The sequence below is a fragment of the Symphalangus syndactylus genome, chromosome 15 (genome assembly GCF_028878055.3).
Source record: "Symphalangus syndactylus isolate Jambi chromosome 15, NHGRI_mSymSyn1-v2.1_pri, whole genome shotgun sequence".
Classification (NCBI taxonomy): domain Eukaryota; kingdom Metazoa; phylum Chordata; class Mammalia; order Primates; family Hylobatidae; genus Symphalangus; species Symphalangus syndactylus.
This window is the reverse complement of record NC_072437.2, coordinates 43,618,604-43,640,601: the sequence shown is the minus strand read 5'-3', so window position 1 is coordinate 43,640,601 and position 21,998 is coordinate 43,618,604. Positions and strand designations below refer to the sequence as shown.

General features: G+C 37.3%; 1 protein-coding gene across 7 annotated transcripts in view; it reads left to right on the top strand.

Moving 5' to 3' along the window:
* Positions 1-21,998, top strand: part of SLAIN1 (SLAIN motif family member 1) — a 222,630-nt gene that overhangs the window by 135,030 nt on the left and 65,602 nt on the right. For 3 of the 7 annotated variants that reach the window (XR_010115921.1, XR_010115919.1, XR_010115918.1), the window contains 2 exons: positions 5,225-6,851; positions 20,351-20,501. The gene's annotated coding sequence lies outside the window, so the exon portion shown is untranslated. Of the gene's footprint in view, positions 1-33; positions 135-5,224; positions 6,852-20,350; positions 20,502-21,998 lie in introns of all 7 variants that reach the window. The other 4 variants (XR_010115917.1, XR_010115916.1, XR_010115922.1 and 1 more) reach the window with 4 other exon arrangements.

Genomic DNA, 21,998 nt, shown 5'->3' with positions numbered 1-21,998 from the left:
CCTCATTTTGGCTTTATTTTCCTACTTTTTTAGGCATTGGAAGCTCTCAGAAGAATAACTACTTGCTCTCATCTTGATCCATAGGAATTGACCAGCTGACCAGCTGGCTATGCACCCAAATGTGTGTGGTGAGGGTGAGACTTAAAAACAGAGCTCAACATCTGAAATCTAGAAACAATTTGGTGCCAGTGTTCTTCACATGAAGTTAGTGATGTGCTGCCAGTATTGTGACAGCATCCTCCTAGGACACATTTCTAAGTAGATGCTCTTTATTTATTATGGACAACTCTCCGATGAGGAACTAGGGGAAGGTGGCAGAAGCAGAAGAGATATGGTGTTAAGCTATGAATCACAGTATCTTTCCCAAAGAAAGAATTCAGTGCAGACACATGGCCTGGGACAATGGCATACTCACACTCAGAAAACTTGGTTAACAAATTGTCAGAAAAAAAATCAAGCAGATCTAAAAATCAAGCAGATCTATTGATGCTACAGAAAAAAAGGATTAGAAGAACTTGAATTGTTCAAATTCAAAACAAAACAAACCTGAATACCAAAAACAATTGTTGGTCCAGAAGTAGCTGAATCATAGTGCTATTTCAGAAGGCGTAGATCCTATGAGAATCTTTTCACTCTTTGTTTGTAAGACAATCTTTTACTGCTCCACTTATGGAGAGAAAGCATTTGGAGAAAAATGCTAGCTTGATAAATGTTTGAACTATTATAGTATTGGATTCATGCCCAAATGTCATTTATCACATTGAAATTAAGCTCTTCTTTGCATAGGTAATTGTGATGCCTATAGTTGATAGCTGTTTGCAGGAGTGATCCAGTCTGAATGATGTATTTTCCCTCACATTCTTCCCAGTGATGGACAGTCTGTATCTGCCCCCTGCCAGCCGCATTGCAAACATAATATGCTCTTTGCAGCTTCAACCAAAATGTATGTTGTTTTAACCTGGATGATGTTTGGTGAAGTTCTTTAGCTTAAGGAAAAATATTCTGTGCTCTGTCACACTTAATAATAACCCCCACATGCTTGAGTTATGTCCATCACATTCAGGGATTTTCAGAAGAGTTTGTTTTTCTGTGACCGTAGTCAGTAACAAGATGCAGGCAGAAAACAAGACTCTTAACCTGAATTCTGCTCTTGGAGGCAAAATAAGACTCTAATGGTGAAGGAAGAATATTCTACCTGAATTTACGTCATGTTGTAGCCTGGATCCTTGCATTTTGGTTTTATTTTGTTGTCTCCATGCCTTTTTTTTTTCTGAGACGGAGTCTTGCTCTGTCACCCAGGCTGGAGTGTAGTGGCATGATCTCAGCTCACTGTAAGCTCTGCCTCCAGGGTTCACGCCGTTCTCCCTTCCCAGCCTCCCAAGTAGCTAGGACTACAGGCGCCAGCCACCATGCCCAGCTAATTTTGTTTCTGTATTTTTAGTAGAGACGGGGTTTCACCATGTTAGCCAGGATGGTCTCGATCTCCTGACCTCGTGATCCGCCCGCCTCAGCCTCCCAAAGTGCTGGGATTACAGGTGTGAGCCCCCATGCCCGGCCTGCTGTCTCCATGCCTCTTATGGATGTGTCTGTACTGACTGTCTCAGAGGATGACTGCTAGAAGGCAGGGACCTGGTTTATGTCATTCTTTGTACAGACCCAAGAACAATGAAGAACTCGCTAAAGCTATTGGATGTGACGCCCAGAATTTTTAATCTGAAGCTGTCATTTGAGATTTTTATGGCTGCTTGAGCTGATAAAGTAGGGGTAGTTTATTGATTGGAATATTGGAGCTTAAGTCTAGCCCTTGGACCATAAATCAAAATTTGCCTGATTTCAGAGACAATTTTTGATGGACTTACCCTAACCTATCTCAGATGACACTCACATATAAGTCAGAATATAAACTTAATAATGAAAATATACATATTTACCTCTTTCTTTCTTCAATCTCTCCCTTCCTTCCCTCCTGCCTTCCTACCCTTCCTTCCTCCCTCCCTCCCTCCCTTCCTTCCTTCCTTTGTTCCTTCCTTCCTTCCTTCCTTCTTTCCTTCCTTTTTCCTCCCTCCATCCCTTCTTCCCTCCCTCCCTTCCTTCTTCCCTCCTTCCCTTTCTTCCTTTCTTCCTTCCCTCTTTCTTTAAGTTGTTTAGTAAATTCCTCCTCTTTGCTTGAACTTTTATATAGTTTCTCCTATTTATGAATGCTCCCATGTTAATGATGAAGAAATTAAAATTCAAAAATGTTCAATAACCCATTCATGTTCACAAAGCTCATATATAGCAGAACACCAATATGAATTGAGATCTGTATAGCTTCAAAGCTACTACTGTTTTATTTGTTTATTTTTACTACATTGAAATACATAGTCTTCTGGTCTACTAATTGCCTTTTTTTAATAGGAAATTCTTCATGGAAAACTGTACTGTAACTGGAAGTATTTGAAAATCAAAGTGAGAGATGAGCTGAATGATACAACACAGCTGCTGTAATTGAGCAGTTTAGCTGGATTATTTTATTTTATCTAGGGATATAGCAACCAAAGGAAACCTGTGTTTAATTTTATAAGTCAGAGTACCCTTTCAGTTGTGCAGTATTTGAGATATCAGAATAATTTATTTCTCTTTGGGCTCTCCCTTTTTCTAAACCTGTTGTCCTTCAGATAGGACACAGTATTACTAACCAGATGAGAAAAGACATTGTTGACATGCTGAAAATGGCAGATCAAAGGAGCCAAGGAGCCTGGGTCCTTAAAAGCATAATGGAGCCACTGACCTTATTTTATTTTTTACTTTATTTTTTTTTTTTTTTTGAGATGGAGTCTTGCTCTGCTGCCGAGGCTGGAGTGCAGTGGTGCGATCTCTACTCACTGCAACCTCTGCCTCCCTGGGTTCACGCAATTCTCCTGCCTCAGCCTCCCAAGTAGCTGGGATTACAGGCACCCACCACCATGCCTGGCTAATTTTTGTATTTTTAATAGAGACGGGGTTTCACCACGTTAGCCAGGCCGGTCTCAAACTCCTGACCTCAAGTGATCCACCAGCCTTGGCCTGCCAAAGTGCTGGCATTACAGGTGTGAGCCACTGCACCAGGCCCACTGACCTTATCTTGACACTGTCTATCTCCAAACTACTTAATTAAAAAAAAAAAAGCCCAAATATATATATTTATGGTTTACATAACTATTAGTCAAATTGTTTTGTGACTAGCAACTGAAAGCATTAATGATACATTGAAGTTGTTGGAGTGCTGCAGGCTCTGCCTAAGTTGATACAAATACTGGAAAAGTACTACTAAATACGAATACTGGAAAATCACATTTGTGATGGTTTTGGATTGTTTATCGCTTTGCTTGGCCCACCCGTAAAATCAAGTGTCAGGCTAAAGGAGAAAAGTCTCAGTACTTTTTCCAGTATCTAAAAATGCTTTTAGATTAGGAGTGTCCTTACCCTTGAAGAATCTGCTGTTTCATGAAGAGGTGATCTTCCCGTGTCTGAGAGGAGGCTGAATGTCATGGATGCTGTGAAAGAATGGCTGTGCTGGCTGGGACATTGGATAAGGGGACCTCTTCTAAGTCTTAATGCCTGTGATTTTCTAAGTGTTGCTGCCTTTAAATGGAAGTGGCCTCTTCATCACAGAGTCTTCATTGAGAAGGGTTTGGGCAAAGGACCCAAATCCATTGTTGGTTCTGCCTCGACCTAGCATTGTGATTTTGAGAAATTAGCTTCCCAAGTTTCTAGTTTTATTTTCTCTAACAACGAGATAATTTTCAATTAAAACAATTAGTTGTATACTCCCTCCTCCATCTCCTTCTTTCCCTTTTTCTTCATTTTTATGGCTTATTACGTGGAGCCCCATATTCAGACCCGTAGGAGAAGAGACGTTCTGGTCTTCCAGAGACGAGGTTGAAGTTCTGCTTTTCTGGCTTCCTTCTCATTTTAACCCTCTCCTCCCTGTGGAGCTGAGGAATGTGTAGAACATAGTTTGACAAACTCTTTGACAAACTCTGTCTTAAATGTCACTGAGTTCTTTTAAATCAGAACCTTCTATGATTCTACCACAGATTGAGCACAGAGTCATAACAAGAAGATCACAGCATTTACATCCGCCATGAGGAGGCAAACTGACCTGTTGCTTTTTCCCTCTATTGTTGAGTTAATATTGACTGAAGCTATTGTACCCATTGGCCCATGAACGTAAAGAAGTTTTATCAAAGAGCCATTAAGAACATGGGGTCATTTTCCTTACTTCTTAGGACTTATCCAGATTTTAATATATGGTAGCTTTGAATGCAAGATTTCAGACCATTCTACTAAACTTCCAATCTCATTATACAAATGTTCTGATACAAGAGTCTTTGGTCACTTTTCATACAATGAGACTTTTTAGGCCTCATACAAATGATGCTATTTTTATACTGGGGCAAAATAACCTGATCACATTTCTTCTTTGTGTCTGAACTAAAGCTTGCCTTCTTCCTGAATGTGTGCCTTGAAATAAATGTGTAAATTAACGCTAAAAATTTCATTCCTAAAGAGATTTCTTTATGCTTATTTTATATCAGGTTCTTACTCTGCTTACACATTAAAGTTATAAAATGCATAGATATGGCCATTATTAAACTTTGAAGATCTGGCATGCTTCTATGTGAATATTATTTCATCTATAGCCTTTGAATTGGGAAACTCCTTTGTGTGATTTCAACAACCTTTTGTCCAGAGTTAAATGCACTGACAGGGCTTTTAGACAGAGCCACAGAAAATTCTCTGCTGAATACTTAATTAGTTCCTAAGTTGGCAGGCTTCCTCTTTCCCTTTCTTCAAGACTATGTGGCTAGACTACTAGAGTTTTTTATTTGTCACTGAAAGTTTAAGACTAAATAATTTGGATATACTCTATATCATATTATTTTCATCACATACATTCAATGTTTTATACAATGTACATACACTGAGGTATGTTGAAATTTTATCTTTACATTTTTGAAAAATGGGCTTACGTTTTTACCAGTGCATTCCTTTACATTCAATAGCTTAATTCTTAATTATTTCACCTAATAGGATTATCTCTTTACATTTTAATACAGAAATCTGAATCAGATGAGATCCTATGTCTAGCAATTAAACAGAAGATTATTGGGCAATGAAAAATGTATTGAAAATTGCTGTTATACTGAGAAAACAATGATGGAGGGAAGCCAGTGACATTCAAAATTTTCTCTTTGTCTAGTGCTTCACAGTAGGAACTGTTTCTGGCAGCTTTGGTGAATCAAGAAAGGCAATATTCTTCTGGGGTGAGTCCTCATTCATTGGCTGTCTGGAGTGCGTGGACAAGAGCTTGACTGGTTGGCTGATTCCTGTTCCCCCACTTACTAAAGAATCAGTTCAACCACATGTTTTCTCATTGTCAATTTTATACAAATAGACTTCCCTTGGCTATTGTTGGTCTTTTGAAGAAGGATCGAATCTTGCTGAAGTTTCTTTCTTACAGACGTGGAAAATGCTGGTGGCCATAACACTCCAAACTATTTTTCTGGATCTTAATTTGACCAGGGAGAGAGAAGGTCATTTTTGTTTAAACAGGGATTGCATTTTACAGAAACATTGCCTTGAGAGACACAACATGCATTACAACATCATGATGTATTCAGCCAGATGTCTGCAAGACAGAAAATCACGTGACTGAGCAAAGCATGTGAATGTTCTTAAAGGGGGAGAAATCGAAAAGAAAAACCAAACGTGTCAGATATTTCCTTTTTGCATCACACTATTCCCAATCATATGGATGCCTTATGTTTATAACTTGCCAGTTATGAATTTCCCCTCATGTCTATTAAACTTAAGGATCACTATAATTTTAATCTTGTTAACAAACTTGCTGTTTGTCTATACCTATTTAGGAGATTAGCACCCAGGGCTCATTAGGTATCTGTTAGGATGGTTGTTAGGGCATAGTGAGAAATTATTTTTTGGCACTCACAACAAATGTATATGGATATACATTTAGTTTCTTGGGATCCTAGTCTATGTATTTGAAAAGTATATGTACTTGACGATCCTGAGCAAAACTGGAATCATTTGAATTAATTCATCTTTTTTTTCACAATTGGCAATCTCATGCTCAGCATGTTAATACATATTCACTAAATAATCATAGTGTAGACTGTAGTTTCTCAGTTGCACAGGAATGGTTGGGTTCTTTCAGGGATCCTTACTTGAAGATAAGGATCAGTGCACTGTTAAGAAAAGGGAGGATAATCCTGAGGTGTGGGAGGGGATGGTCATGGATTTAGCTATTTTTACTGTTTGCTCTATTTACTCTGTTTCTAACAATCCAGTCACTTCTTCAGTGGCACAGGCCTCTGGCATTTGGTAGGCACCCAATGCATAATTGCTGATGAAAGAATGAATTCTATTGCCAGGGCATCCATTTCATTTTCTCTGCAGCCACACCATCAGCATGGCAACTGCACCGACAGCACATTCTTTTCATGATTGTTTTAAATTTCTTATGCTATTTTCCGTGAGGTAGTGGTCTATATAATTTTTAGTCATGCACTCCTATCAATTAAGTTTTGTGCATGCAGTCTCTAAATACATATTTTACAAACAAGATATTCTGTTGCTTTATAAAATATAGTTAATCAGTAGAAGAATGAGATTGTTAATAACAATTCTAATAATTATTTCTCTATTTTCATGCACTGTCTTGCTAACCTTCCTTGCACACTCTATTCTGGAGAACCTTGGCTGTTGAACATATAAAGGAAGAAGAATGCAGTTCTCGCCTTGGGGAGCTTACATCTTACCTGGTATACCAGATAAACACAGTGAAGGACAACACAATGGTAAACAAGGTATTTCATGTCGTGGTGGACTAGAAGAGAGTCCCTGTACAGAATTTTGCTGAAAACATAAAATTTAAAACATATTTCAGGCCAGGCGCGGTGGCTCATGCTTGTAATCCCAGCACTTTGGGAGGCCGAGGCGGGCGGATCACGAGGTCAGGAGATCGAGACCATGGTGAAACCCCGTCTCTACTAAAAATACAAAAAATTAGCCGGGCGTGGTGGCGGGTGCCTGTAGTCCCAGCTACTCGGAAAGGCTGAGGCAGGAGAATGGCGTGAACCCGGGAGGCAGAGCTTGCAGTGAGCCGAGATTGCGCCACTGCACTCCAGCCTGGGCGACAGAGCCAGACTCCGTCTCAAAAAAAAAAAAAAAAAAAAAAAAAACATATTTCAGTCTGCCGCCTTTGATTTGTAGTAAGGTACTTCTTATGTTGAATTGAGTTTAAGCACACTCCAAATTTTGCAATAGATATGTTCTATTCTCTTGGAATCATACAGATTTAATATTAAGAACAATTTTTGTTTACTTCAATGTTTCTCTTTTTCTTCTATCGTGAAAGCCCTGACCACTTAAAACTGTCCTTCTAATCCCCAGCAAAGGAAATTTTACTTTTTGAATGGACACTTTTGACCTAAGTTTTGACTCTGAGGGAAGGATAGCCTAGGAGGCAGGTGTTTCATAAGAACATTCTAGAAGTTCATTTACTTCAGGCATGCAGGATGACAGAGCAAAATGTTTATGGATCACAAACATAAGCGCAGTGATTCTGTAAATAATCCAACAACCTAGCTTGTTTTGGCCAGAAATCTAGATACTGACATCATGGGAAATATCCTTTTAGTTTGATGTATGCGTCTTTCTTCAGGGCTCTTTATCCTTTAATACCTAATTGTTCTACCTTGTTTTTTTTTTTTTTTTTTTTCATTCCCTCTCCTTTTCTTCTATGACCTAAGGTCATATGTATCTATTTTTGTCACAGTCAAGGTGGCCCCTGCATGGTGGAAAAGGTCACTCCTTTAGTGGGAGACTAGTAAATATCTACCTAAAGTGAATTCATATAGTCATTTGTGGAGTAAATCATCTTAAGAAATGGTACAAGAATAAATTATTTCTCAATCTCTACTGAGTGAGGTATATTTGCAGGGAGATAATGGTATACTATTTTTCTACTCATTTGTGCTATAACTTGACTATTTAAAATGAATATATTAACATAAGGATTGTGCTCTGTATACAATCTAGGAGAAAAAGGAGAAGGTCAAAAGCTACGATCGGTGAATATGTCTCTAGGAATAGTTGTCCTGGGTCCTCTAGACAGCATGATAAGTATAGAAGTCTTGGTAAATTAACATATTGCCATTTAGGTTTACAAATTCATTTCCTGTGATTTTGGCTAATATAAGTTTTAGGTCACCGGAGCAAAGTCAGCTTTGGACCGATGATATAGAGAGCTAAAACCTATACTATGATGAGTCTACTAAGACACCACACAATAAGAAGCTCTGTCTCAGGCCCCAGCTGGCCGCTGTGACATGTTTTTAGCTTCCACGTATTAGTTATAGTAATACTAGCTGCTGTAAAATACAAATCTCAAAACTTTAGCCACGTAACAAGATAAACTATTTATTCTTGTTTATTAACACTCTAATACAGATGTTCCTAGTGGGGGAGTAGGGAAGGCTTTGCGCTGTACAATGTAGGGTCCAGATTGCTGGTGGGGTGGTCTATCATCTTCAATACCTGACTCCTCAGGTTGCCTTGGGTGTTGACATCTTACAGGGAAAAGGAGTTGGTGTGGGTAAGAAAGGCATACTCACTTTTTAATCATGTTGAAAAGGAAGTGACATCTATCTTTCCTGCTTTGGTTCTACTGGGACAAGTCAGCTATATGCCCATATGTAGATGAAAGGAGGAGGGGGTTACGAAATGTAATCTCTCATAGAGCAGCCAGTTCCCAGCAATTACTCCACAATAAAGAAGGAGAAGTGAAGCTCTGAAGAACTAACTGCTAAGACCTCTCTGCCGTAACTCGTAGTATTGTGAAATGTTCCTATGGACAAGAAGAAGGTTAATCATTTTAAATCTCTCAGTTTGCAAAGCAAACCTTTGCTGCAATGTTTTATCTTTAAGAACAAGGCATGCATCTTATATTAACAGTGAAAGTTTAAATTATAAAGTACAGCATTTAGATTACATTCAATATACAAAGTGATGGTGAATCCTGACAATTACCTACTTAATTTCATTGCTATAGACAACTGACTCATCTAGACCTATCATAGGTTTGTCATCTAAGTTATGTAACTTGCTTTACTATTAATATTAAATAGATAAATAAAACAAACTCTTAGCTTGTTTTACAGTCATAAATGTAATATGAATTGTGCATTTTATTCTTTTCAAAACTGTTCCTAATTGGTTGGAAGGAAAAAAAGTATTTTTCTGTATATGAAATTAAAAAAACCTCAAACATCTATTTTATAGTTTTGATGGAAATACTGTTCATGGAAATACTCAATGAATTGGAAAGAGATTCTCTGTGATATATCAGATTACAGAAAATATCACCCAAAGATAAATACATATTTCTTAACACATAGTACTTCAGAAATATAGAAATATTTAATGGGCAAAAGATGGACTAAAGTAAATATTCAAGCTACTTTTCCATAAAAGAGCCTGAATTCTGTTTTAATATGTAATCTAATGTAGGTCTAGTCTTCTTGTTAATGACGTTTTTCCTTGAAGATGCTTTACCTTTATTAATTCTATATTCAGTGAAATGAAAAGCAAACACAAAACCAAACAAATTATTTTAAACTAATTTTTTTTTTTTTTGAGACAGGATCTCACTCTGTTGCCCAGGCTGGATTGCAGTGGTACGATCTCAGCTCACTGCAGCCTCTGCCTCCTGGGTTCAAGCGATTCTTCTGTCTCAGCCTCCCAAGTAGCTGGGACTACATGCACAGGCCACCATGCCCAGCTAACGTTTATATTTTTTAGTAGAGATTGGGTTTCATCATGTTGGCCAGGCTGGTCTCGAACTCCTGGCCTCAAGTGATCGACTGGCCTTGGCCTCCCAAAGTGCAGGGATTACAAGTGTGAGCCATCACAACCTGCCTAAAACTAACTTTTGAATGCAATTGCAATTGTCTTTTTTCTTTCTCTTTTTTAAAAACAAAAATTTTGTTCTTTTAATAAACAGAATTACTGTCAGTCCTATAAATAGATCTGATTTAGCTGGATGTTTTATTGATTTCCAATTAGCAAGAAGGCATAGATTTGGCCTCAAACAGTGAGCCTAAGTATGTAACAGTGATCAGGGAAGATTTTGGGGCTGCTACCTTCCTCTCCAAAACAACATGTATTGAACAATTAGAATTCCTTAGGTGTTAGGATGGTGAGAAAATGAAAGTAACAATACCAATGATTAAGTGCCTACTCTGTGCTACCTGTGTTAGAGGCTTAAAATCACTGAATTTCAGAATAATTCTGCAAGAAAGATTTCATTATTCCCATTTTGTGTATGTGGAGCCTAAAGTTCAAGGAGATTGAGTGATTTGCTCAAGGCCACATAATTATTTTCAGGAGAGGCAGCATTCTATTCATTTGTGTCTGATCTCAAAGCTCTTATCTTTTTCCCTAGGCTAATCCTCCTCTCTCAGTAAGGTATCCACAACAAACATTTTGGATCCTTAGATAAGTTTATTATTACACTTCTGCAGATGTCAGTCCTGCCTTACTCTGACATTAGTGACTGTCCTAGGTACTAGCATTTCACTGCACACCATAGCAATTATTTATGATTTGGAGATTTGCAGCGTGGGGCTGGTTTACTGGAACTGTTTTGAACAAAAACAAAAGGAACTCTTTTCTTGGTTGCTCCAGGATTCTTTGATTCTTTGATCCAAAGAACTCTGTTGTCTGTAGGAGACGTGGAGGAGGAGTACACACAGAAGAACAGAAGAAAGGCCTTTTCCAGGCCAGTGGCCTTGCGTGTTTTATATGAGTTTAACTTTCATACTAAATCTCATCCACTTCAGCAATTTCTTTATGGTTAATTAAAGCTCCCTGTAATTGTTGTGGTATGGTAGAGATGGAATGGAGATGACTTAGGAGTGAATAAGATGATTTCCAGGCACTGGCAATTGAAATGTGTACCATTTTTCAAGGTGAAATTATATTATAAATCTTTGTCCCTGGTATATTGAGCAAAATGGATAAGGGTCACTCATAAACCCTCATGCTGCAGTGCCCAACCCCTTTTTAAGACTCAGCCAGGCTGGGCGTGGTGGCTCACGCTTGTAATCCCAGCACTTTGGGAGGCCGAGGAGGGCGGATCACGAGGTCAGGAGATCGAGACCACGGTGAAACCCCGTCTCTACTAAAAATACAAAAAAATTAGCCAGGCGTGGTGGTGGGCCCCTGTAGTCCCAGCTACTCGGAGAGGCTGAGGCAGGAGAATGGCATGAACCCGGGAGGCAGAGCTTGCAGTGAGCCGAGATTGCGCCACTGCACTCCAGCCTGGGTGACAGAGCGAGACTCCGTCTCAAAAAAAAAAAAAAAAAGACTCAGCCAGTGCTCAATTTCTCCAGGAAACTTTTCTGATCTCTTCATGCTCCAGGCTAGGCAGCCAAACTCTATGCTTCACAGCACCTTGTTATTGCATTGATTACATTAGCGTTACAATAGATGTTTGTGTTTGATAATAGTTTGAAAAATAGGACCATAACTTTGTCTTATAAGTCTTTATACTGCCGGTGACAGTTTCCAATACCCTAAAAATTCTCAGTATAAGTCTTTGAGAAGACCTGAATTGAGTTTCATTTATTTATTTAATAAATATTTAGTGAACACCTATTATATGGAGACATAAGGAAGAGGAAAATCAGACATTTTCAGCTTTTCATTTTTGCTACTAAAAATCATCAGTTTGATTATATCAGATTGAAAATTTGTTTCAGGATTTGACATCTGAAGCCACTCAGACTTGTCTGTCTATAGAACTAGTGTGCTTCCTTCAATTAGGCACCAGCCTTGTATAATCATCCTGTGTGTGGACAACTGAGAAACAAGATACCCAATAAAATAACATTCTTAATAAATCTTCAAAGGACAATAATTGACTAATTAGTTATCACTGACGTCTGTGTATATATTTAAACGTAGAAACACTGTAGTTAGTATTCAAATAAACTTAAACACCAAGTAGAAGCAAGTGCCCTTATATAAAGTTCAGTTATTGTCAATTTCTTTCTTTTCATCACCAAATCTAAGCAGAAAACTTACCATGACCTTTTTCTTATGATCACATTTTTCAGGGCATATATGCAATGTCAATGTAAATTTGATTGGGTGCGTTAATCTTCTGCTTAAAATTTCATACTTAAATCACTGTCAGAATAAATTTAAAACTTTAAAATTTTTTGCATGAAATAAAAGGCCTCACATCCCTTCTCATCCTATTAAAACCCCTTTAGTTGCTATTCATAGGCCCCCAACCGGCTAGCGGTTCATTTCCCTACACTTTTTCATACAGTGTGGATGCTTCTGTTGCTGGAGAACCGAACTTAACTCTCTCAGCCTTTTAGGAGCTTTCTGTGCCTGCCTTTAACCCTAATACACAAAACATGTGTGTATGTGCTACCACCACATTATACATACCTTTTAAGATTACACTCATCACACTGCACTGTATTCTTTGCTTAGCTGCTTGATTTTGAGATCTAAGAAGGTGGGGACCATATTTCACCTATTTTTGAAATTTTACTGGCTGATATGGTTTGGCTGTGTCCCCACCCAAATCTCATCTTGAGTTGTAGCTCCTACGATTCCCACATGTTGAGGGGGACCTGGTGTGAGGTAATTGGAACATGGGGGCAGGTTTTTCCCATGCTGTTCTCATGACAGTGAATAAGTCTCATGAGATCTGATGGTTTTATGAAGGGGAGTTCCCCTGCAGAAACTCTCTCTTGCCTGACGCCATGTAAGATGTCCCTTGCTCTCCTGCCATGATTGTGAGGCCTCCCCAGCCATGTGGAAGTGTGAGTCCATTAAACCTCTTTCCTTTATAAATTACTCAGTCTCGGATATGTCTTTATTAGCAGTGTGAGAACAGACTAACATACTGGCTATTGACCAGCACTATGCAGTTTGGCTTGGGTTGCTCTACTCTGATCTGTTTAGAAAGACAATATTAATTTGACTTCTGACTTTTATTTTATTGTGGTGAGATATTAGGTGTATAATATGGTATTATTATCTATAGCCACAATGTTGTACAGCAGATCTCTAGGACTCATCAATCTTATATAGGTGAAATTTTGTACTTGCTGATTAACTATTTCCCATTTTCGCATTGCTCCAGCTTCTTTCAACCACCTTTCTATTCTTTGCTTGTAAGGGTTTGACTACTTTAGATACCTCATGTAAGTGAAAGCATGCAGTATTTGTCCTTCTGTGCCTGGCTTATTTCACTTAGCGTAATGTCCTCAAGGTTTAACTCTGTCATCACATTTTGCAAGATTTCCTTCTTTTTAAAAGTTGAATAATACTTCATTGTATGTTTATATTGCATTTTAAAATCCATTCATGCACTGGTGGACATGTAGGTTGTTTCCACATTTCAGGTATTGTGAATAGTGCTGCAATAAACATGGGAATGCAAGTGTTACTTTAAAATCTTGATTTTAATTCTTTTGGACATGTATAGAAGTGGGATTGCTGATCCCAGTACTGGGTATATACCCAAAGGATTATAAATCATTCTACTATAAAGACACAAGCACACGTATGTGTGTATGTGTACTGTGGCACTATTCACAATAGCAAAGACTTGGAACCAACCCAAATGTCCATCAATAATAGCCTGGATAAAGAAAATGTGACACATATACACCATGGAATACTATGCAGCCATAAAAAAGGATAAGTTCATGTCCTTTGCAGGGACATGGATGAAGCTGGAAACCATCATTCTGAGCAAACTATCACAAGAACAGGAAACCAAACACTGCATGTTCTCACTCATAAGTGGGAGATGAACGGTGAGAACATGTGGACATAGGGAAGGGAACATCACACACCGGGGTCTGTCAGGGTGGGGGGCTAGGGGAGGGATAGCATTAGGAGAAATACTTAACATAGGTGACAGGCTGATGGGTGCAGCAAACCACCATGGCATGTGTATACCTATGTAACAAACTTGCACATTCTGCACATGTACCCCAGAACTTAAAGTATAATAAAAAATAAAATAAAATAAAATAAAATAAAATAAGAAGTGGGATTGCTGGATCATATGGTAGTTCTATTTTGCATTTTTTCGAGGAACCTGCATACTGTTTTCCATAGCAGCTACATCATTTTGCATCCTCACCACAAGAGTTCCAGTTTCTCCCCATTCTCACTAATACTTGCATTTTATTTTTTTTATGATAGCCATCATAACAGGTGTGAGGTAATATCTCATTGAGTTTCTGATTTCTATTTCCCTGATGATTAGTCACATTGAGTATCCTTTCATATACATTTTGACCATTTGCATGTCCTCTTTGGAGAAATATGTAAGTCCTTAGCCCATTTTTTATATTAGGTTATTAGTTGTTTTGCTATTGACTTGCAGGAAGGACTTCCTTATATATTTGGAAGTTACCTTTTATCAGATGCAAACATTAGAAGTGACTTAACTTCTTTTCATCTTCTTTTATCATAAAATACATTCTGCTATTTAAGATTCAGCTAAATCAGAAATAAAGAGATAAGGTGCCTGCTTTATGCTCACCTCTTATTTGCAGTCCTAAATACCCCTCCCCCCACACATGCCCCCACCCTTTAGGGAAAGAGTTCTTTGGCAATAGTACTTCAAAGTTCACTCTAATAAGCTGGGAGCTAGACAGAGCCGATTCAGAATTTATTCTATCACTATACTTCATGATATGGTTTTGCTCTGTGTCCCCACCCAAATCTGACCTAGAAGTGTAATCCCTACCTGTCAAGGGAGGGAAGTGATTGGATTATGGGAGTGGTTTCCCTCATGCTGTTGTCGTGATAGTAAGTAAATTCTCGTGAGATCTCAGTGTTTTATAAATGGTACTTTTTCCTGTGCTCGCACTTCTCTCTCTTGCAGCATGTGAAGAAGGTCTTTGTTCCCCCTTCGCCTTCTGCCATGATTCTAAGCTTCCTGAGGCCTCCACAGCCATGTGCAAATGTGACTCAATTGAACTTCTTTCTTTTATGTATTACCTAGTTCTTGGGGAGTATTTTTATAGCAGCTTGAGAATGGACTAATATACTTTATTAGTCATTCAACCTCTCTAAGCCTCCATTTGCTTGTCTGTAAAATGGAAATAATAACGTATTCTTCACGGAGTCTTGATTATTAGTATTAGAGGATCCAATGAATGGAGAACACCTGGAATAGACCTGGGTTCCTGTGCATGCTTACCAAAAGTCCTTTCTCTTCTCCTGCAAATTGTTTAATGTCTATGTTGATTAATTCTTGTTGTATTTATATTATAATGTTTGAACTACAGGCATTGGAATCAAACTTCCTAAGTACTCGTCTTCTCTGGAGTACCAACTAGTAACCAAGTAACTTAGTAAACTATGACTCAGTTTGTTTATCTGTAAATTAAAAATAATAGGCCAGGCGCAATGGCTCACACCTGTAATCCCAGCACTTTGGGAGGCCGAGGCAGGCAGATCACAAGGTCAGGAACGGAGACCATCCTGGCCAACACGGTGAAACCCTGTCTCTATGAAAAATACAAAAAAAATTGGCCGGGCATGGTGGCACACGCCTGTAATCCCAGCTACTCAGGAGGCTGAGGCAGGAGAATCGCTTGAACCCAGGAGGTGGAGGTTGCAGTGAGCTGAGATGGCACCACTGCACTCCAGCCTGATGACACAGCTAGACTCCGTCTCAAAAACAAACAAACAAAAAGTAGTATCACCCCAAGGAGTTGTGGAGATTAAATGAAATGTTTACTTCTTTAAGGAGTAGCCATTTTGTTATGATTTTCACCCTTGGACTTGTATTTTCACCCTTATACTTGTATTTTAATACAGAGTTTAAAACATAGTGGTATGTTTCCATTTTTATGTGTTGCTTTTGTTTTATTGAGGACTATCAGAGAGGTTGATTTCTGAAATTTTTCTGTTTAAAGAAGATTTAAATTGCTATGAACACCTACTAACCTCCCTGCCCAGTGCCTCTATTCCTTTGCAGAACAGTTATCTTGCTTTGTCAATTATGTGTTTCAGGTTGTGTCTGTCAATCACAGAAACCTGCCTTCTTGGCCACAATGATTTGTCCATGGGTGGAAATAGCTAACCCAGTGTAGACCAGTGAATTGTTTTCCTTAGAATGTTAACTTGAGTCAGTTCCTGCAGGCAAAGCTGTGAGTTATTAGACCCCAGGACACAAGATGACCATATTCCCTGCAGTGTAAAACAAGTCAATCTGAACGTGACTTCAGAATTACAGAGAGTGGGGTCAGGATGTTCTGATACCATTTGGTCTCTGGTTCTAGCCACTTCTTTGACCAAGCTGTACTCTGCCCTTCATTTGGCTACCTGACACCTCCATGAAATTCTCTTGGTAGCATGTTCGATTTCAATTGGGCTTCTATCACTTGTGATGTGTCAAATAACACAGAAAAATGTTGGTATGTTAATGATTGTTACAGAAGACAAGGTGGAGCCTGCTATTTTATTCTAATATTATTATATTATAACATTATAAGCATCTTTATGTTTTAAGTACCCTTCATGTACATTACTTTTAATGACCATGTAATATTTCATCATATAGCTATATTAAAACTTTATTTAACTTTTCCGCTAGTAAGGTAAATTTAGATAATTTTCTTAAGACAGAATCTTAAAATCATCGGGTGGGAAGCTTTTGATATATATTGCCAAATTGTTTTTAGGAAGGTTGTAGCCCCTGAAATCCCATCTGTACTGTCCAAAAACACTATTTCATTGCACCATTGCTAGCACTGATTATTAATAGTTTAAAATATTTTGATCATTTGTACTAGTAGAGTTCAAAATTTCCTCTCATGTTTATCTTGTGTCTATTTTTCTATCATTTGATTCCTAATGCACTTCTTATTGATGTATATACATTTTTTAAATACAATTAACTTTTTATAATATTTGTGTTATTTTTTTCCCTTTGTTTTACAGTTTGCTTTAGCTTTTGGTTACTTTTTTATATAACAAAGCTTTACATTTTAATGCTACTAAACATATTAGTCTTCCTTTTCCCCCCAATTACTATTAAGCTTAGAATATCCATCTATGTTAAATATCAGATATTCACCTATATTTTACCTTTCTTAAAATAAATATTTAAAAAATTTCATCTGTCATCAATGTGGGATTCATTTTCTCCAAAATAATTAGCTGTTCTGAAAACTAATTATTGATTAATCTCTTCTCTCACCTATTGATCTATAATAAGATCTAAAACACAATATATTAAGTATTTTATATACATAAAAATGGTTGTTCATAGATCTATACCAATCATCTACAAATGTATCCTTCTTTCCCATTCTATAAGATTTTAATTGTTTTATTTGTATATGCTTTGATAAGAAATGACAATAGTAATAGCTATCACATATTGAGTGCTTGCTTGCTATGCACCAGACATTGCCCTAAATAATTTCCATTTATTATAATTTTTAAGCTTGTCAAAAACTTATGAATTTCTAGGAAGTTCCTCTTCATTACTCTTCTTTTTACAAATTATCCTTAGCTATTCCTGCCCCTCAGATGAACTCTAGAATTATTTTGAGAAGTTCTGTATTTTTTCCTTAAATATAAAAAAATCACTTAATATTTTTTCAAATATTGCCAAAGTTTTCTTCTGGATGAGTGCAGTAGGGCTGGCTCAGCCTGGGATGTTGGGAGCAGGGACTGGACAAGGGCGTATTAGGAACCTCCCCACAACTGCAGAGCAAGGGGAGAGGGAGACTTGCAAATGAACAGACAGTATAGTGCAGTGCTGTTCAATAGAAATATAATAAAAAGTACATCATACAAAATTACATGTGTAATTTTGAACAACTTTCTAGTAGCCAAACAAGATAAAAAATGTTAAATTATCCTAATAATATATTTCATTTAACCCAAGCTATCCCAAATATTTCCAAAAAGTTATCCTTATATAAATTATGAACGGAATATTTTACATTTTTTCTACTAAGTATTTGAAATGGTGTGAACATTGTACACATACAGCACGGGTCGATCTGGATCAGCCACATTAGGAGTGCTCAGTAGCTTCAGGTGGTTGGTGGCTATGGTATTGCACAGCACAGGTTTAGAGAAAGCCTCCAATCTTAGCAGTAACAGCAGGCAGGAAAAGGTAGGCTAGGCCAGAGAAAAATTCCACAAGATAAAACCAGCTGTTCCCTAGGGCAAATAGAGGGTGAATTTGAGAGTTGCTCAGAGAGGCAATCTAAAACTAGACCTTCTTTCAGAGTCTACATCTTAAGATCTCAGTAAGTAGTGGTGCTAACAGGGTGCTGGTCCAGTTTAGACAATGATATTTAATCTTCCTATATGTTGCATAATCCTGGAGTGAACAAATAACAGAACGTTTACAACTAGAGGGAAAAAAGCTAGCATATTTTTAAAGTGGACTTTTTATTTTGTATATACTCAGGTGGTTTTTCAGTGTCATGGGAATATAAAATGAAAAGTTTGAAAAGCTTGTTCCAAAAACATGAGGGTATTTGAGAGAAAAACTCACCTTCTTTTTTGTTTATTTAGGGAAGGAGATTGAACTGTTTATTAATAATAGAATACAGAACAATACTTCTCTGTATATCTGTGGAGAAGCATAGCAAAATCGAAGGCTTGTTTACTTGCGGTGGGTCTAGAAGTTCACAAAAACAAGTCCAGAACTAAGAGAATAAGTGTATAGCTCTATGCTATAAAGAAAGTAACATCCAATGTTTTCAAGAAACAATGGTGATTAAATATGCCATCTAAAGTCATCAGAAGTGAAGACTCTTCATGTTGTACAGTAGCTTCCCCTTATCTGCAGTTTCACTTTCTGTGGTTTTAGTTACCCATTGTCAACTGCAGTCTGAAAATATTAGATGAAATTTTAAAAATAATTCATGAGTTTTAAATTATGTGCCATTCTGAGTATTGATGTAACTGTTCTATTTTATTATGTTATTGTTGTGAATCTCTTACAGTGCCTAGTTTATAAATTAAACTTTATCATAGGTATATATGTATGTATAGGAAAAAAAAATAGTACATTTATATAGGGTTTGGTACTCTCCAAGGTTTCAGTCACCCACTGGGGTCTTGGAATGTGTCCTCTGTGGATAAGAGGGACTACCATGGTCTTTATTACCATCTAATTAGTAATTACTCATCTGCTTCTGTTAAAAAGGATGAAAGGCAAAGCAGATGTCTTCAGAAATACTAATGAAGATATCTGAAAAGAGAAAATTGCCAATACGTGAAAAATAGCAGTTAGACTGACCATTTGCAGTTATTGTTTAAAACCCTGAAGGCTTTATGAATTGTCACCAACAGAGAGATAATGCCTGAATTTGTTTATGGGAAAGCTTTAGAATCTAGAATAGCACATATCTGACTATGGGCTCTAGTTTCAGAAACTTTTATTTAATTTAAGTTATTTTGGATTGAATCATGTGAAATTACCACTTTTGAGATCACAAATGGCTCAAGATCAGCAATTTCATATAGGCTTAAAAGTGTCAGGTGTTGAAAACACTATGTTATTACGAATACAGGAAAATTTAGAAAATGCTTCAAATCTCATTAATCCAAACAATTTTGATGGAGCTATCAGGCTGGCTATTTTACTGGGAGACAATCTGGGCATTGCTTTAGAACCGAAAATTTGAAGTCAGGTTGCCAGGGTCCTGGCTCCCTAGTTATTTGCCACATGCTGTTGGGCAAACCATTTAATGTTTATCGGATTCAATTTATTTATTCATAAAATAGGGATATTAATAAATTATCTTAATCTTTCAAAAATGGGATTAAAAAATCTTTCATAAAATGGGATTTTAAAATGGGATTACTTAATTCCATAGAATAGGATTATTTAATCTTCTGTAAAATGGGATTTTGTCCATGAAATGGAGGTATTAATAAATGATCTTATTTAATCTTCCCCCCAAAATTATGAGCGAACACCATTCATAATGCTTTGGTAAAGAAATTTGAGGAAAATAACTCTCAAATTATACATACACTTTTATGGGAGTTGTGCAAAGAATGGGTCTCATTAGAAAACCTAAATTCAAAAATTCAAAAGGCCTTGGCTCTATATCAGAATGAACATCATTCATAGTGTTTTGAGGAAGATTACATGAGATAATTTATGCAAAATGATTAAGAAAGTCCCTGGCACTTAGTAAGTGCTCAGTAAATGTCAGTTTTTAAAAACTAAACAGTTTTATTGAAGTATAATTTATGCCATAAAATTTGTCCATTACAGGTGTACAATTCAATAATTTTTCATAAATTTAAAGAGTCGTCAATAATCACCAGGCCGGGCGCGGTGGCTCACGCCTGTAATCCCAGCACTTTGGAAGGCCGAGATGGGCGGATCACGAGGTCCGGAAATTGAGACCATCCTGGCTAACACGGTAAAGCCCGTCTCAACTAAAAATACAAAAAAAAATTAGGCGTGGTGGCAGGCGCCTGTAGTCCCAGCTACTCGGGAAACTGAGGCAGGAGAATGGCGTGAACCCTGGAGGCGGAGCTTGCAGTGAGCCGAGATCGCGCCATTGCACTCTAGTCTGAGCAACTGAGTGAGATGCCATCTCAAAAAAAAAAAAAAAATCACCATAATCTAGTATTAGAATATGTTCATTTTGCTTGTTTGCAGTTAATTTACGCTTCCATTCTCAGTCCCAGACAAACTCTGATCTGCTTTATGTCTTTACAGATTTGCATTTTTCTCAAAAATGCATATAATCTGAATCAAATAATATGTGATCTTCTGTTTCTGGCTGCTTTTACTCGGCTTAATATTTTTGAAGTTCAACAATGTTATAAAATGTATCAATAAGTAGTCCCTTTTTATTACATTGTATTACATACTGCATTTTGAAATTCTATTCACCAGTTGACATTTGCACATTTGGGTTATTTCCCATTTGGAAATACTTTTTGTATAAATGATTACAAGTTTTACATGGACATATATGTTCCTCGGGAATTGCTAGGTTGAATGGTAAGTTTATGTTTAACTTTTTAAGAAACTGCCAAATTATTTTCCAAAGTGGTGCATCATTTTATGTTCCCATCAGTAATGTATAAGGGCTGCAATTTCTCCACATCCTCACCACCACTTACTATTGTCAGTCTTAATTATAGCCATCTTGTGTAAAATGGTATTACATTGTAGTTTTAACTTAAATTTCTTTAAAGACTAATGATGTTCAATATTTTTTCACATGCTTATTAACCATATATCTTTTTTTTTTTTTTTGTAAAACATCAATTCAAAAATGTTGCCCATTTTTAAATTTGGCTTTCTTTTTGTTAAGTTATAAATGATCTTTATATATTTCGGATACAAGTCCTTTGTGAAATGCATGGTTTGTAAATATTTTCTCCCAGTGTGTGGCTTGTCTTTTTATTTATATGTTTTGATGAGCAAAATATTTTAATTTAGATGAAATTAAATTAATCAGCTTTTTAATGGATTGTGCTTTTGTTGTTACATCTAATAAATTTTTGTCTAAAGTCACAAAGAATTTTCCTTTAGAAAATTTTGGCTGGGTGCGGTGGCTCATGCCTGTAATCCCAGCACTTTGGGAGGCCGAGGTGGGTGGATCATGAGGTCAGGAATTGGCGACCAGCCTGGCCAACATGGTGAAACCCCATCTCTACTAAAAATACAAAAATAAGCCAGGTGTGGTGGTGTGTGCCTGTAATCCCAGCTACTTGGGAGGCTGAGGCAGGAGAATTGCTTTAATATGGGAGGTGGAGGTTGCAGTGAGCTGAGATTGGGCCACTGGACTCCAGCCTGGGTGGCAGAGTGAGACTCTGTCTCAAAAGAAAAAAAAAAGTTTCTCTATTTTTCTAGAGGTTATATAGTTTTAGTTCTTACATTTAGATCTATAGTCTGAGTTAAT